Raw genomic sequence first — 18,509 nt, 5'->3', positions numbered from 1 at the left:
CTCCTGCACATCCTTCTCCTGCCTCTTCTCACACTCTCGAACCAATTCCTCTCTGCCAATTGCAAGATACACTTCCATCCCCTCACATTCCCACTGCTCCCATCCCCATTCTCTCCCACAGGCAGGCCGAGGAACGCTTGGAGCCAGGAGGACCTTTTGGAACGCACTCAGAGGCAAATACCAGAGGTGTTTTAAAAAAGCAAATGTTAAACTCACACACTGAGTCTTTAGTCCTACTATATACACCCAGGAGCAGAGACAGGGATAGAAAATTCCGTGATCAGCCTTCCAGCCTGGAAGAGCTCAGTGAGTGAGAACAGGAGCTGTGTTTGGGAGAACTGCTGAGGCTGAAGAAGCTCCTATGGCAGCAGGACATCCCTGTGGCCATATGGACAGCTGGAGCACATGTCCTGGGAGACTTCTATTTTCAGAAACAGCCGAACTGATTCTGATCATTTCTCCTCAACACTTCAATGAAACAAAAACACAGGATAATATATTTACTTTATTTTAGCACTGATCTAGTAACGGATACAACTTATGAGCCTGAATGTAAAATTATAGGAAAACCTGAAGCTTGTGCCGAAATAAACCCTGGATTACCTCCAGTTCTTGCATTTTACTTAGAACAACTGTGGTTTTGTCTCTCTTCTAGAATATTTACGCTATTAAGTTGCCCAAATTAAAACACTTTTCATTGTCAGCAAACTAAATATAAAATCCTCTAAACACCACTGAACTAATTATCATCTTCTGTGGCATGTCAGTGTTGAATATGTTACAAACAAAGCCCACTGCAAAGGGCATTGCTGCTTCTGGAATGGAAATGAGGTAGAACGAGCTGATTTCTGCTTTTTTCACAGTTTGGGACTGGAGAAGTTGGCAGTCTTACTGGGACATATATCCACTGGACTACTGCAAACTACTAAATTTCCATCTGTTTTTAAAAGCTCCAGCTGACCTACATTTTATGTTATGGATTAGTTGAAGCTTATAGAGCAGCATGAACAAAGCTAGAGTTTTCCTGCTAACCATGCATCCTGAGCAACTGAATGCTTCATCAGTAATATGTCCCATGTAAAGATGAGAATTTTCAAGAGAAAAACTCAACATTTTACACACAAAATGGGAAAAAAAAAACCAAACATTTTTTCAGATGCATTGAGATTGCAGTGCAGGTATCAACAAACTGATTAAATTTTACTTCACATACCAAAAAAAAGTCAAACGTCCAATTAAAATTATCTGAAGTGGGTTTTTTTTTAAAAAAGCCTAATGAACTTTTATTCATAACTTCAGGACATGCTAAAATAAGACATCAGAATCATTCAGCATTTTGGAAATCCCGTCTTTTCTAAATTATCTACAGAATTATTAGTGAAGCAAGTTGGGAAGCGGGAACTCGTTTCACAAAAGCATGATTTTCACCTCAGATTTCCATTTTATTCGTATTCTGAGGCAGAAAGGAAATTCAGCTTTGAGGTTTGGTGGCAGATTTTTTGCTTGGTTGTGTTCTTGGCAAACCAGAAACAAGCCACTCCAGAGCCCAGTGGAACTCACTGAGGCAAGGGTGAACCAAGCCTAAGTCCTTGAGTCAGATCAAGAACTCCAACTTGGGTCTCTTACAGTTTCAAGAGATCTGGTCACATCCACTCGACTGGATTTTCTGTCTTCCTAACTACAGAGTCCTCGACCCAACAAACCTCCATGAAAATGCAGTCAGAGAAAATATACAGTGAAGAAACAACATGTTTCTACTCTGATGCACTGTCATTTTCGAACCAAAAGAGGATATTGAAAATTTCCAGAGGGACTTTCACTATAGGCTCGTCAGGAGGTCCTTTGTGTTAGCAGCCCTCTCCCTCATACTTTTATTCTCTGCATTGGTTCATTTCCCAGTAACAACTGTAACTTCCTTTGACACTTTCTGTCCTTCTTTACAATTAGGGTATTCAGCTGTTCAGTAAGAGGCAATGGGCAAACTATGGACTGACTTAAGCTGGCTGATCCAACTGGTCTAATTAGACAGGAAAAATTTGGTAGTAAAAGCAGCTGCTTCCTCCACAAATTGGAAGTCCATCAAAAGAGATGAGCTATGTCAATGGCCCGAAGGCCCATGTATATCATTATAAAAGAAACTCACATAAAAACTGTTGGTCATCTCACATCTTTCTAATTAGATGCCTCTATAAACCATATTCCAAAATACTTTTTTTTTTTCCAAAGCCAGGACAACACGTTTCCATTTTTTCCTGGCCACCAGCTAAACTGACAACGACATTTCCAAAAAAATGTTGGTTGGAAACATTACCAGAAAATTAAATTTGACTTGTCACTTGACATTTCTTTATTCCCTTACTATATGATTTTATATCAGTGGACCACCTATACTTAACATACTTCTGTAAGTCATTTATCTCTGCTGCCTATGAACACACCAGTACACACAGGAGAGAAAAAGGAGACAAAGAGTCCAGAGTGTTTACATGGTTTTCCTCACAAATACTGTCACTTTAAATGTGATAATGAAGAGACACAGTTAGAAAAATATCCCTGTCACCTCAAAACACATGCTTTGATCCTAAAAATCACAGGCCCTCTCCAGACTCGGCTCCTGTCAAGAAACATGGCACCACTAAAATCAATATACAGCAGCACAGGCTTGTGCTATTTCAGCAGCTGACACAGGCTCAGGGATCAAAAGCAGGGATTCATGACAACGTAGACAAGGCAGTATTGCAAGGATTCAAAGACTGGAAGATGGAAACCTTCCACATCAGAATACTGATATAGCAGGAACTCAAAATTTCAATATGAGGTTTTGCTGCAAACATCTACAATGCAAACATTTAATGTGAGCTGTTCTACTGGGCCTGGCTGGGACAGAGTTAATTTTCTGCAGAGCAGCCCCCACGGTGCTGCTTTGGAGCTGTGACAGCATTGATAACACAACATGGTGTGTTTTGGCTGTTGTTGCCTGGGCAGTGCTTGCAAAAAGTCAAGGCTTTCTTCTTATGAAGTAGGCTGGGGTGTGCCAAAAGCTGGGAGGGGCTTCAAACTGAAATAGAGTAGAGTTAGATCAGATATTAGGAAGAAAGTCATTACTCTGAGGGTGGTGAGGCCCTGGCACAGGTTGCTCAGAGAAGTTGAGGCTGCCCCATCCCTGGAAGCGTCCAAGGCCAGGTTGGACACTGGCCTACTGGAAGGTGTCCCTGCCCATGTCAGGGGGGGGGGTTGAATGAGATGATCTTTAAGATCCCTTCCAACCCAACTTCTGTTACTCTGTCAAGCCTGTTTCTCACTACCATGAAACACCCAAGGGAACACGTGGTGTGCTATCTACTAGGTACAACCACTAATGCAATCCATGTTTTTGAAAACACCTGATAGACCTTAATTTAAAATCTCATTGTGAGTTGAGCAGCTCCATTACACACAGTGATAAAGCCATTGTGGTCTGCCAGGCCACAGACAGTTCTAGGGGCAGCATGTTCAGTGCCATACGGGTGATGTGCAAGTCCGAAGTTTTCAAGCAATTTTTTCTAAGTGGATGTGACAGAAGAGGGGAAAGTAATGACAGCTGTAGCCTGTGTGCAAATGGAAAAATAAGCACCTCTAATATTGCTAGTTTTCATTTCAGTGCTACCTAAATGCTTTTGATCATCATGTGCAAGCGATGAATGCACCACCTGTGCCTTTTCTGTCCTTGTGCCAACAGGTGAGATTACCTTATGCTGACAGGGGCTGCAACAATCTGGGTAATGGCACAAGTACAGAACATTGCTCCCTTACCAGATCACAATGTTTTCAAAATATTGCTGTATTTTTAAATTTCTGTATGTACATGGTAGAGCTGAGTCACCACTCCATTTCCAATGAAGACCTGAGTGAAACACAACAAACTTTTTTTAAACCCGGCTATCTGCCCTCAACAGAAGAGTTTCTACTTCTGCATTTGTGATATTTGGAAGAGTTCTTTCATATTTACAGCTGATATTACTGTTAGCACAATAGCTTCCACATGCCCTGGCCCCATGTTCTTAGTCTATTGACATGAACTATTAAGATCAAGATCTTGGAGTAGGGGCAGAATCTGATCTACTCTCTTCTTCTCTCCCACACTCTCCATTTGTTTGCTGATGATAAATTGTCCTTACACAATTAAAGGGTTTGCTGCACTTCCTAGAGGAATCCAAAGTAGTGCTCTCAAGATCCTCATATGTCAGCAAAGATCACACCAGGATTAGTTTCACATAGAGTGGTATATTCAAAACATAATCAAATTTATAATTTGGCTTTGCCTACAAATATCCCACCATCTGCTATGTCAGAATAATGCTTGGGGAAACTGCACAAGGCATGGTGTTCCAGAGGGATGTGTGATGAACCTAAACCAGAAGGTCATTTAGGAACTGATGCAGAACCAACATGAGACAATCGGGCATGGGTCCCAATGTACATAAAGCCCAGGAATGGGACCTGGTCTAGTGGAAATAGCATGGATGATGTGAAACCAGCAGCCTGTCTCCTCACTGAATTCCAGCAGAGCACAGAGTTCTGGCTGTGCCTAGGCAGCGCAGGGACCACAAAGACAAGGGTCACCCACGGAGCTCGTCCGCGAGTCAGTGGTTTGGGGGGCAGAAGTCTCCGAAGGCAATGCATGCAAGGAGAACATGCAACTGCTTTTGGGGAGGTTTACATCTGTCACTTTTTCCATCTTGCAAAGCCACAAAGAAAATGGTGTAGGTGGACGGCTGAAGATTGCTCTTCTCAAAGGCTTCCTCCTGAAATGGGTGCCTACGCTGTAACACTGACTAAGCTGCTGGGCTTTGCTTCTGATCTCATTAGATAATGATACTGTGATACAAAAGGAGAGGTTAATCTTGACTATATCCCCAATCTCCTTTCCTTGTGTACAGCTGTAAACACCCTGGAGGCATTTGGAGCCACTTCTTATGTGTTCAGTGTCAGCACTTCCACAGAATGGCTGCGAGTGTGGGTAATTAGTGGAGCTGGAGAAGAGGAGACAGGAGGGACCATCTTCTAAAACACAGTAGGCAACTCACACAGATCACAAGATATATTAGTGCCAGTGTGGCTAGCAAAAAAGAAAGTGCCAAAACAGTTCTTATCAGCTCTATCCCACTCCCCTCATCCCTGTTGAAGAAGAGACCACGGAACACTCCCGCTCACACCTTCAAGATGTGTCAGGTGCAAGGGCTACCCAGTCTGGATCCTCCCAAGGCTGACAATATCCTCACCAGCCCTTTCCCTTCCACCCCCAAGGTGCTAAGAGAAGGCAAATGGAAAATTTCTAGCCCCCAAGAAAATCTGCCAGAAGAACATCTCTGCCACATTCCTGTTCCTTGCGCCGTTCTCTTGCTGGCTCTTCCAAATCAAAGCACATTTCTGTTTGTCTGCATAAAACCTTGGTATTTTCCTTTCGCACCCCAAGATACACAACTCCTTCCAGTTTTCACCAGCAAACCACTGTTCAAACAAACAGAAGTAGCACTCGTTTATCTGGCACACTAGCATTCTATCCTTTACACCCAGCAGGAAAGCAAGTTGCAATAATGCTCAGACAATGATGTCAACAGTTATAAACAGCCCAAATTGCCCAACCAGGTATAAATTGGACCCACCACTGACACACACGAGAGCTCCAACCCATTCTTTCCTACAACTTCTAAAGAAAACAAGAACAAAGCACAAACAATATGATTACGAGAGGAATGACTGAGAATAGAAAATTACTCAGCTTATGTAATGTAATAAGTCCCTATTGAAAAGCATCCACAAAATGCTGTCTTTTCTTTATACCATTCTTTACACCACTGGCACTCAGGTAGATAAAACAGCTTCCATTTTACAGTCATTTTTTCTGCTATTTTAGCCTGTTATGCTGTTAATCCAGTAGCAACAGACCTGGACCACTTCTAAGCAACTGATACTCTTCTGCTTTTCATTTAAAAGAAATAAGGTTGTTGCTGCTTTCCTATAATTACATCATCTTGTCACTACAAAGGAGGAGGAGGAGGAATATACACCTCTATAAAAATGTTATCTTCAAAATATTCGTTATAATGATACACAGCCAGTTTTTGTACATAAATAAACATACCTGAGTATATGGGTGTATGTGTGTACATACATCTATATATATGAAAACAGAGATAACCTGCATGTTTATATACTCACACACTTATATTTACAGGTATCTATATAGAGATATTAAATATAATATTGAACATGAATTGGATGTTGCCTGCTGACACATTTCCACCACCGTATAAACATTCCTTGCACTCTCTCACTTGTAATGGTGAATATCTGGACAGGAGTTGGAATCCAAGCCAGGGCAAGTTTTCTTAGACTAAAACTTGGTGATGGGAGGGAGTGGGGGAAAAAACGGCCTTTGATTTATTACAGTGGTAGCTTAAAGTCCATTTGGCCCAAAGAGCATATAGGTGGCATTCAACACTAACATTTAAAATGAACTGCATTGGCTTCTGTATATTTTAGAATGCAGTTTTAGCAGCAAAACATACAAATAAATGAAAAACTGTCTTCTGGTATTAGGCCATACTCTTCCTTCAGCAAGATTTATTCATTTCAGATAATTTATATCAGGAATGAATTTGGTTCAAAATGTTCTATCATAAGACAACAGTCCTGGCAGAATGCTGATACCTGTTCCTTGGGTAAACTCCATCCAATATGCGACTGCAGTGATTTCAAGGTTCACTTGGCCCTGTACTTTTAAAGCAGTATAGTATGAATGTCTGAGATGAATTGTAGGTTGGCTTTGAAGTTATTTTTATTTACTGCAGAATGTGTGCCACCTTTTATCCCAATTCACTTTGCTTGGGGAGCTTATTTTTACTGCCTGCCAATAGGAATCAAATGCTGAGTGCTAAAATGTCATATCCATGCCCTATATGGGGCAGGCTGCTTTATTTTTATTTGTTTGGGTGGTTTTATAATGTGCACATGGTATATTTGGAATATATGGGATTCAGGAGACCAGTGCTAATGCTTCTCTTTGGAGATTAAAGGGTAAATACTATAAGTATCATTATGTATATTCTTAAGTTTCATCTTTCTTTTGGTGTCCTCAGGTGTCAAACTACCACTGGACAAGACATAACCATTCTTTATGAACATTAAGCCTTACAGTAATCCCAGGGTTCATGGGCTTGTGACTACTTCAGGTAATGCATTTCTCCTTGAGGTTTACATCATCTTTCTCCCAGACAAGAAATCAAGCAGTCAACCCCCTTCAGGAGTGTCTGTCAAGCTCCTCTGACTGTTTTTGATATAGCAGCTCACACATATTGTCACAACTCAGCCTTTAAGACAGCAGAACCTGATTTATTATAATCACAAGTGGCAGCAACTCGATGCCCCATTTGCAGTTACTCACAACTTCCCTCAAACTTTCACATAAGAGGGTAAAAAATGTGCCAATGTGAATTCCACTTCTATGATGATATATAACACAGGGAAACTTTCCATGGGCTCAAAAAAAGGACTGCCAAGCCTTACTTTTTCATCTGTTTTTAAAAACAAAGCTTAAAAAAAACCCCGAATCAGCCAAGAAGCTCTAAAATGGTCTTTACTCAGTTATGAGATTAAAAGCACCAGCCCTACAAACTTACCCAGTGCAAACACAGCCCCCTGAATAAGCCACTCTGAAGATGCTCCAAGGAAAAGGACTGGACTGCTGTTCCTGGAGGAAAGCCCACCAAGATGTGTCTACAGGGAAACTCCCTCCCTGGAATGCTGTGCAAGAGAGGGGGTGATGGCCTGGTGGGAAATAGGACTTACCATGTCATGCAGGGGGAACAGAAGTTTGGGATGGTGTAAAACCAGCAGGTGGTGTAAAACCAGCAGGGAATTACAGAGAGTGAGAAATACCTACCACAGGATATCTGGGGTAACTGCCAAAGGCAGAGAAAGGAATGAATCAAGGACTGAGGAAGAACAAGTCTGAGAAAAGAGATGGAAATGTGAAGGGGTGGCTGGTCAGTACACCTGTCTGACCAAGATCCTAATCACTGCAATCCAACTTGCACTCCTTGCTATACACTATTCTCAACTTTCTACTATGTGAATGCACTCACTGCTGCGAGCTCATGTGCATAAAATATCAGTGGTGAGTAGCAGAAGTTTTCACATCAGCTGCTGGAGTGAGAGGTTGCAAATCTGAGGGCTTGTAGGTCCAGGTACCACTAAAAGAAAGAGACCAGAGCCTGGGCTAGTGCTTGGATTGACAGAGTGCCCAAAACACACTGGTGGAGAGATCTGCCTTGTCTGTGTGTGTGTGTGTGCAGCCCACAAGTTGCCAGAGGAGAGGAATGGTCCCAAAGCCCCACCAGGTTCAGCTACTACCAACAGTCCCATTTTACAATCACCACAATTAGAAACCCTTGCAAAATTCTTGTGAAGAGCTCACAGTTCTGATCACAAAACAGACCCGACCCAACTGGTTTTCCAAAACGTCTCCCTTCGATCACCTGCACACTTCATATCTATGTACTGTCAATTTGTTCCTCTGGGACAAATTCTCCTTCGAGTAATTCTTCAAGACTCAGAGTCAAAATGAAAACCCAGGGGCACAACTCTTCATGGCCAGCTGTGCACAGATGTGTCCCTCTGCACTGTCCTTGTCTTTCTGACTCCTACATTTCTCTTCTGGCAGCGTATGACCTTCACATCTCTGAGTGGAGACAGAAGAGAAACTCAGTCCCACCCAGCCACCCAAAGACTTCAGCTCCATGAGCCTCAAATAGCTATTTTAGATAATCAGGCCTTGATATTCATATGCAATAATCTGGCAGAAGCTTGTGGCTTTTTGACCCAGAAAAAATAACTCCCTTCCTCTAATAGCAAATTTAGCTTCAATCCCCTTTCTTTTAATTGTGTACTCATTTACCAATTCCAGCCCTGTCATGCTGGTGTTATTAGAGTGCTTAATTTCCAAAGCACTTAAGGTAATAACTGGATCATGACAAAAAAAAAAATTATACTAGCCATGCTCTGTTGGTGCAGCCTCATCCACTTGACTGCTTCCACAAGAACAAAACAGATGCAACAGGACAGAATTTAACTCCATTGCTTAGCAAGGGCATTAAAACCTTCCAATTATTTTCCTTTAAATTTATCTTTACCAGGTTCATCACTTCACTTCTCCTGTCTGGTATAAAAGCCTACCCTCTAAAGATCAGCAAGAGACAGAGCACAGGTCCATTCTCATTCCCCCAGGAACCTGACCACTGCATGTTCTATCTTCTCCTCTCTCCTGTAGCAGATGTACTGCAATTATAAACAACATTTGTCATTATTCTAAACACGCTAAGCAGGAAGAAATATGATTCTTACACAAAAGATGTAGGCTGTAGATGCTAGATGAGAAGCAGATGGTAAATTGGCTTGTAAAGCCAAGGTCTCTGCCATTTATTTTTACTTGGAACAGATACATAACAAAAAAAAAATGGACAACAAACAAGAGGTTAACTCCATCTGACTATTATGTAATTCCAGATAGTTCTGCCTGAAAAGAATTTGGATGGCTTCAGCCCTATACCCTCTGAAGAGAATTAAGTCTTCAGAGCGCATCTGTTTCTTCCCCTGAAATCAGCAAAGTCTAAATGAACTGGAAATGAGAATACAAGCCCAACAGTGACAAGAAAGTAAAGTCCAATCAGGAAATGCAGTTGCACAGATTCCCACAGCGTGACTCAAGACATATTGCAGCATCTCCAGCCACGCCATTTCCTAGACAGAATTATTTTGTCCCCGTTCCAGAGACACTTACACGGGACCAGTCCTTCCGGATTTTATGCCACCACTTACACTCTGATCAAATATTCATTCTAAAATCTTCTTTTCTAAGAGACTAAGTGTCCAAAGGCCAAATTAAGCTCAAACGTCTGCACTGAAGCACATAATTCACAAGGGAGCCACTTTCAAAGATCTGAATCATCATTAATGAGGTATTTCCACAGGCCTCCTGATGTTTGTAGGAAGCTATTGAGATTCAAACAGCCACTGAAAAACACCAAAACTGGCCTTCTATGTATGTGCTGTTACCTTTTGCCATCATACTTGGGGATGAACAAGTCAAAGGACTGGTTGAAAAGGGAAGGAATTTTTCCATAGATATTGTATTATATGTTCTTTTCATGAAGTTGGTGAAAAAGTGATTACATTTGGACAATATGGGGACCCTCAGTCTTCCTATTTCCTAATTAACACAGACTTTGATATCAAGAAGAACATGCCTATAAGGTTTGGTCCTTGGCTTGGTGAGGAAGGCTCTGCCAGTCCTCGGCACTAAAGCTGTACTTGCAAATTGCCCTCACACTAGAGAACCAAGTTTTCCACATCGTACAGTCTGAGTAAGGGCTGGTGGATTTCCTGCCCTCTGTACCAATGGTGTTAACCAAAAATTGCTAACTTCTAGGTTCAAGTCTTGCACAGTGGACAGGCAATCTGAACCACTAACACCTCAGTTTCTTGCTGTCCCAAAGGTTTTGACAGAGAAAAATAATGTTGTGCAGAAGCCTCTGATACAAGATTTGATAATATTAAATGCATGTGATGCCTTTTGGAAGGAATACCTAAAAAAAGAGGGGCATTTTGTCATCTTACATGGATGTCGTGTTTCAACAAGGTCTTTTATTAAAGCTCTTAAATAAATTAACCTGACAAGAAGGTAGATGGCCGGTTCTCAAATAAATGAGTAAGCAGATAAAGCAACAGCAAACAAAAGAGTAGGAGCCAGTGGTCAACTAGTGAAGCAAGTTTACCCCTGAGCCTCAGGGAATTACATGGTGTTCACCCTACTGCTGAATGGTTTGAAAAAGCAAGGCAAAGAACAAGGTGACAGTATAAACACCAAAGGTTCAGAGAGCAAGGGAATGATCTTACAAAAATAAAATCCAGTGAGAGCTAGAGTTAGGATAAACAAAGATACCACACCTAGGTGAGGAAACCTCTGAGCTGCAGGCTGTGGGAACCTGCAGAAACACTGCTGCACACCTGCCTACATTTGATTTGAACTCTTCCCCACACACTCAGTTCTGCCTGCTGTCAGAGAAGGGACACAGGGCAAGCTGACCTAAACTCCCAGTTTATATTTGTCAAAAACTCAGTTTTAGGTTGGACATATATCCTTATGCCCCTCAGCAGAGGGGAGTCACAGAGGTTCTAAGGGCAAACCATGCCTAAGGCATTTAGGTCTTGCCCCAGGGATGTTCATTTGGAGAATGAACACCCACTCTTCAGTTTGCAATGCTTTAATTTTAAATCCAAAGCAGTTCATTCCCATGTGCTCAACTACCATGGAGATTTTGCTGGGATTCTCCTTGCATGTTGTTTTGTGTAAGTTTTGAGATCTTAATTTTAATAGTAAGGCTAAACACTGTTTTCTAATAGAGGACCCATCAGTTTAATGGATACAGCTGCGAATTACAAAGCAGTTGAGTAGTCCTAGTGAGGGTCTGCCACATTTTGAGTAGTATCATGTTCCCTGTCTTGCCAAAGCCAGCTAGCTTACCTACAAGAACAATGCTACAGGGAAGTGTGAAGCAATTAATTTCTTAGAGAATACAGAGATATTAAAACCCCTGAGAACAAAAGATCTGCCCTAGTAAGCTGGTAAAGCTTAGACCCCACGGACTTCGAGAAAGCACTTTTCCAAAATGGCATGTGAATACACAACAAAAAATGAACCTGAATGGCATTTTCACTCGAGCTACTTTCTATTCTTGGCTGCTTTTGTGATTTCTCTTTCCTTTTAGGGAGGTTATGGAGAACTGTGATCAACCATGTGATGTCTGAAGGCTTCAATTGCAAAATGAGTTTTGCTTCATCTTCCCTCAGACTTCTTCAGACTACAGAAGCCAAAGTCTACTTTGAAACGAGAAAAAAGCACACCGAGATTATGGTGCACTCCATCTCTACCTCCGCAACACCTCGAGCAAGACATGACTGCCTATGGGCAGAGGACAGCAAAGCATTTCATCAAATCCCACTCAGCACACAGAAAGTTGTAGTGGAAGGCTGTCAGGGTGAGTTACAGCCAGCCCCCAACACACAGTTACTGGGAGATGGAAACAGCAGAGACCACAGCTCAGACTCCCAACAGCTCACCATCACCACTTCCTGCCATATAAATTCTGAAATGTTTTAGTTGCTCTCTCTCTCTAAAACTTCCTTCCTCAGTCACAAGTTTTCACAACAGGTGGTTAATAAAATTTGTTGTATTAAAACACGAACTAGAATTAAAAACAGGTCATTGTCATGTTTACTTTTAATAAACAATACAGCAAGGAGAAAGAAGAAAAATGGGTTCTACGCCCACAAAGACTCAGTGACCAAAAATCACTGAGTCAAACTCAGACACATTTCCAGGCCCAAAAAAACCCCAAACAAACAAACAAAAAACCCAAACCCCAACAAAGCCAAACCCACAATAACAATGGGTTCTGCTTGGAGGAAAATAAGAAATGCTGAAGTAAGGTCTTACTCAGCTGGGAAAGAGGAGAAGGATGAGACAAAGGGGCTGACCAAGATTTATTCCCAATAACCTCTATTTTATACAACCCATGCTACGAGGAGTCATATATCACTTAATAAAACACTGTGAACTATTCCAGTAACAGTGACTACTCAGTATATTTTTACCATCTTGAGACAGCTTAAGTGCTAAAAAGAAAAACTGCACGGATTTTATCAAGGTTGAAACGCGCGCTTAGAAATCCTCCGCTAAAAAATCGCGTTTCCTTTTGTATTTTCTCTAATATTTTAAGCCACCGAAAAGGAATAGTTGGTCACACACGATAGTTGGCCACAGAGATTTTTACTAGGGTTGCAGCCTAAGTTGTTTATTCTTTCCGACATATGGATCTCAATTTGCATACAGGCATCTCTCCGAGATGATGAAAACGCGGGGTCTCTCTCAGACAAAGCAGGCGAAAAAAAAAAGTGGTCGAGAACAATACAACCCATCTGTCGGAGACAGGCGAGGGGGGGAAAAAAACAACAAAAAAAAAAAAAAAAGGGAAAGAAAAAAAAAACCACACCAAAAACCCCAAACTCTGCTTTCGGAAAGTGGGTTTAGCTCTGCATCTTTTCCTTCCTCCCATCTTAGCAACAGAGCCTGGAGCAGCCAACCAGGCTGGCGCGGGTTACTGCAGTGCATTGCCCGCCAGTAACCGCGCCGGGCTCGCCCGGAGCGGGCATGCGGCACCTCTACCGCAGTGCACCTGCCACGGATGAGGACAGGCTTTTTCCGACTCCTCCAGCAAGGATTAGCAAATAATTTAGGGCAAATCCCTCCCTGCCACCCACCCCCCCCACTCCCCCCCCTCCCCAGCCTCTCTTTTTCATTTGGGTCTTTGGATAACTCCGGAGCGGGGGGTGTTAAATCTTTTAAATGAAGTCACAGAAAGGATGCTGATGCTGATGCTGGGGAAAAAAAAAAAAGCCCCGACTAAATAGGAAGAAATGGGTCTGTCCGAGTGCGTGTACCAGAACTAATTCGTGAGACAGCACCGAGGCAAATCAGTAAAACCCAGGCTGTTCAAATCTCTGCTGATGATTTGACAGCGGGTGAAGTTTCCATCTTATGCAGGGAACAGCATTAACATAATACACAGCCCTCCGAGCTGAAATGCAGGGATCTCGCTGTTCTGATGACACTGTCTCGGACTGTGATGGCCACTTTTCACAGCTCACGAATACCAAACAACCTGCCAAAGACTCCGTGCTTCCCCACCGGACACGAGGGAGCCATCCAGGATAAGCCCAGTCCCTCATTCCTCTCCTTCCACTCCTGAATCTCAAAGCCACGAAACAACAACCTTGACAGAAAAGACAGCACCCCTCCAGCTGACTGCTTCCACAGGGTTTGAGCCATTAGCACAAACCCAAAATAACAAGAAATAGCACAATTTTTCTGCTGACCATGAATTTCTGTATTGGTACTAAACCCACTCCACAGAAGCGCCCGGCTGGATTTTGACCGGCTGAATCCCGCTCCCTCCGAGGTTACTAAAGACCAAATCCTAGCAGAACTTACTGTTGAACGCAGCACAGATGAGTCATTACAGTCCTAAAAATAACAACGGAGAAATTTCCAACTAAAACGTTGCCTAATTAACTATGAATACTGACAAGTGGGGGGGGGGGGGGGGGGAAGGGAAGAAGGAGGAAAAAAAAAAAAGAAATCCCTGAGTTGTTGTGGAGTTTTGAAAGCAAATTTATTACTATTTTCTTCCTGGATGCACTCAAGTTCTATTGGAAGAATATATCCATTTCCATCCTGTATTATAGCAAAACCACCTAGAAACAATAGGAGAAATGTCCTTTGCTGGGTATATAGAACGTATATATCTTTTTTAGGTAAAGCTGAATGAATTTGACCAAGACAGAAAGCTCCAAAGTACTTTTTCTGCCCTCTTTGTATGTAGGCCTATACATAATACATCCCCAAATCACAATTCAGATTACTTTACGGTGCTTTTAACAAAAATAGGAGAAACCTGAAGTCCTGACTTTTCTATGAAATCCTCCTGCAAACAGTTTTCAGGCAGTCCTAGTATTAAAACCTACAAGTCTCTAATTTTTCTATGAACGGGTAAAACCAATCTAGGTTTCTGTGGTTTGCATTTCAAACTGCAGTTTAAACAAACAGCTCAGAAGCCAAGATAAGACCCACTTTCATCTCTTTCTCAAGCCTTACATAAATGGCTCTGTTATGAGACAGTAAAACTTTTGGTCACATTTTGTTCTGGAGCTCTGCAGATCTTGCTATTTCCATATTTAAGGAGCCACACTGGATCTAACATAAGACTCTCATTTTTCTCTTCACCTCCAGGCCAGCTGGCTCCCTTGTCCTAAAAGAAAGGAGAAGGCATTCTTGGACTAACTAATCTTACAACAGTTACTCCAGGAATCCTGCACCTTTCTTAAATAAATCCTGAAACTCGCTGAACCACAGGAAACCCCCAGAACATGCTTGAACACAGACTGAGACATTTTCAGTTATAGAAGATCCTTAACTTCACAAGATCTGGATCAAGTCACTTAAAAATCCTTCAAAACTAAAGAAACAGTTTGACTCTCTCTGTTGACTGGTTACCTAAAAGCTTTATGGGGAAAAATGCCAAAATCATCAGAGACGACCTGAAACTTTTACCTCTGTCAGCTTTTCCAAACTCCCATATAGGAGTAACAACTCCTCCTGAATGGAATGGGTCACATACCATTCCATCAAGCTTTGACCTGCTACCTTCCTTCCCTGTAAATGCCCCTAACCACAAAAGGAATTACACCAGGAATGAATCAGCTTCAGAGTCACACCAATCTTTGCTATGAATTTGATAAAACACCATGAGCAGAGAGGCATTTATCACATAAACCTTAGAATCAAAATGCCCCTCCCTCCTTTATAAGAGAAAAAGAGATTCAATGGATAAATTAGGCATTTAAAGGCTGACACACAAATCAATGAAAAATTCTAATTTGAAGTCTACTACAGCTTATTTAGCTTCTTTCTTGTTGACAAGCAATGCAAATTCACCTTTCTTTGTGCTTTTAATGAAAAGTAAATGACATGACATACCATGAGTTTCATTGTTCTGAACAATCAAGCTAAGTACAGAACACAGTGGCAGCACTACTAATTATTCCTCCTTTTGTTAACCTGGAGCCTAACCTTAACATCATTTTGCAATACCATTTTTACTGAAGGGAGTTGCTCTTTAGCTGAATTCCTCTCCAACACGCTGGCAGGAATAGCTTTGTAAGGAAACTGTGCTTCTGCCTTTGTGATCCAACACTCTTGAAGGGGTTTAACTAATTCATTACAGTCATGGAGAATGACATAGAAATAGTATATTTTTTTTTCCAAGCTCCATTTCAGAATAGAAACACCATTAATTTAAAAGGCACATTTTTGAAACAGCTTCCCTTATCGCTTCTTACCACGACCAGCACTCAAGAACAATGTGAACTGAGACATCTGCCTTTTTTTTTTTTTTTCCCTCAACTTGTGCACACAATTTTACTTCATTTGCATTTCCTGTACTGGACTGTCCTAGTGGTTTCTGCTACTCTTCTCATAAAAAAGTGAATTCAAACACTTCACATCACATCACTGAGAGAGACTTTTAGCACGGGGAACCCACAAGGAGTGTAGAACTATGACCACCACCAGTGTTAGGAGGCCCAATATTGCCCTTCTGTTGAGCAGTGGCAGATTAAAACCCCCTGAAAAGTCCCATTTTCCCACTGGAGGAGAGACCAGTATAAGGCATTTAGAACAGTTTTACATTTAATTCATTCATCTACAAATCAATCAGTGTGAAACAGAGAATATACCAAACTGTACACACAAAAAAAATTTTACTTGCAGAACCACTAAAACAATTCAAGGAATCTGATAGTTTGGGCCTTACCTTCACTGGAGACTATTCAGGCAATTCAATTTTCTTTTCTCTAATGAAAAATCTCTTCTATTAAAACCAATATATTGAGTTTCTTCAGCTGTTCTTTGTAGGTCCCCTGAATAATTTTTTACCCCTCTGACAGACCCTTTTCAGCTTCCCAGTACCTCTATGTATCTGCAGGGCCCAACACTGGGTACAATATCCCAGTTGTACTCTCACTGATGCCAGGAAAGATAACAACTTGGCTCCACCTGGCCATGGCCTCCAAAGGCAGTAGATTATATGGTTTTATCTTACTGGCAATGAGAGCACACTTTGGTTCACAGTCACTTGGCATGGACTGTAGACCTCCCAAAGCTGTTTTAGGTCCTTGTCAAGAAGAAGAATGCCAAGCCCTGCTGGCAGACACAACCTCACAGCCCCTCTGAGGGTGTCCTTGGTGGCCCCAGGAAAGACACATGGTGAGGAGGAGAGAATATGAACCCCTGCACACAGACAGCTAGAAAAGTTTAACCTCCTCTTTCAAACCTAAATGTAGTGACACAGTCATAGCCATATCCTAGAGCTGAATACCTCAACAGGTCATTTTCAGCAGCAGGACATTTTGCCAGGACGTGCCATTCAGTTCAAGCCAAGTCAAGGCATGTCAGCAAATGTGAACAAAGAACCCCTCAATCATTTCTGGCCAGTGAGAAAGACATCCAGTTAGAAATCTCAAGCTTTTAAATCTCACACGAGACATCTTGGCCTTACTCCATTTTGACGTTTGAGTTCATTCTGATAAGATAAAACATAATTTTGAATGCACCGAAGTTGCTGCCAAACCAATTGTTCTCCTATGGACAGCATGGCTCCATGCAATTTTAATAGATAAATAAAAGATGGCCAGTGTGTGTACATACAGTTCTGATGTTGAAAAACCCATTAAAGCATGAAATCTGCAGATCCTTCAACAAATGAATAATTGTATGCATAGGCTGTCCATGTACAGTAGAACTTTCATGGCAACAGCTCCAGTGTTTTTCATACCACACATTTTTAGACCATTAAGGCCTTGATGTTGTGATAACGACACAATTTCCAGACAGCAGCAATGTACTTTGTGAAACAATTTCAAGTGTAATGTTTAAGCCAGTGGATTTATAGATGCAGAGCCTGTGCAGGTATGAAGTATGGCTCAGGTGAGCAGTCCATTGGCAGGGGCTTATCTCTTAAAAGAACTAAAGCACACAACCATACCAGTTTACATTACTGAGAGAGAATTCCTCAAGGAAGAGTAATTATGCCATTTAGTACACAAAATTCTCCCGCAGATTTCAATAGTTTCTCTTGGGCATACTTCTTTTCACTAGCAGGAATTTACTGCACGACCTAGTTTTCCTTTCAGAGATGACTAGTCACATGCACACACAAAACCCAAAAACTCTCTAGGAAACACACGGCTACACAAAGCAAGTGAAGGTATAAAAGGAATGGATGTCAAGCCCAGGAGAAACGACAGAGCCACCTTACATCCACCTTTCAGAGATGGAACTGACCAAGGGCACATAAAGAACAGAGCTGAATATGCCCTTCTTACTCTCAACACTTCTCTTTCTGAAGATGCCCCCAAATATCTGTACCATTTTGTTATGCCCTGTGTTGTAGGCTGTGAGCTCTTTGCTGTGTATATCAGCACAGGAGGTAGCAAAAGAGCATCTTTGTCTTTGACTAAACCTCAGGATTCAGTCCTAGCAAGAGCCAGTGATTCCATCAGTTAAAAGGAATTATAAGCTTAGAGAGATCCCTCGTAGAACACCAAGAGGCACGGATGGGCTGACATTCCTACAGCTCAAAGCATTTATTTCCAAGCTCAGCATTTTAAGAAAATGTTTTTTATCCTGGTGTCAAATGCCTTCTGAAATTCTGAGATACTCGCTGTTCTGAAGGAGTACTGAAAAAAATAACCATTTCACAAAACAGCCAGTTGCAAGAGTAAAAGAAAAAAGCCTCCTCTTTCCCCCCCACCCCCATCTTTAAACTGCTGCATGTTCTACCCACCCTCAACAA

The 18,509-nt window shown here is 41.8% G+C and overlaps 1 protein-coding gene across 1 annotated transcript in view; it reads right to left on the bottom strand.

Moving 5' to 3' along the window:
- ABCG1 (ATP binding cassette subfamily G member 1) overlaps window positions 1-18,509 on the bottom strand; it is a 51,212-nt gene that overhangs the window by 32,525 nt on the left and 178 nt on the right. The window lies entirely within an intron of this gene.

Source organism: Corapipo altera, unplaced genomic scaffold (genome assembly GCF_003945725.1).
Source record: "Corapipo altera isolate COAL_440 unplaced genomic scaffold, ASM394572v1 0, whole genome shotgun sequence".
In the NCBI taxonomy this organism is placed as follows: Eukaryota; Metazoa; Chordata; class Aves; order Passeriformes; family Pipridae; genus Corapipo; species Corapipo altera.
The sequence above is the reverse complement of the archived record's forward strand: the minus strand, read 5'-3'. Positions and strand labels throughout refer to the sequence as shown.